Here is a 229-nt window from a genome sequence, read left to right as displayed (position 1 = left end):
CATTCACCGTAAAGAATTCACTTGAACATTTAAACAAAAAATATCACAGATTATCAAAACTACCGCAAAGGAAAACATTCACCGTATGCAACACACTAAAATTAGAAGAACGAATTGCTAATGCAACCGATAGAAGGGAAAAAAAATGCAGTTTCTGTCCATAATTCTTGCTAGATTTTTTTTTCTCGCATAAGCAGATACTTACGGACGTAAATATGTACTACAAGGT

This window comes from Penaeus monodon, chromosome 21 (genome assembly GCF_015228065.2).
Source record: "Penaeus monodon isolate SGIC_2016 chromosome 21, NSTDA_Pmon_1, whole genome shotgun sequence".
NCBI classification, from domain to species: domain Eukaryota; kingdom Metazoa; phylum Arthropoda; class Malacostraca; order Decapoda; family Penaeidae; genus Penaeus; species Penaeus monodon.
This window is presented reverse-complemented; position numbering follows the sequence as displayed.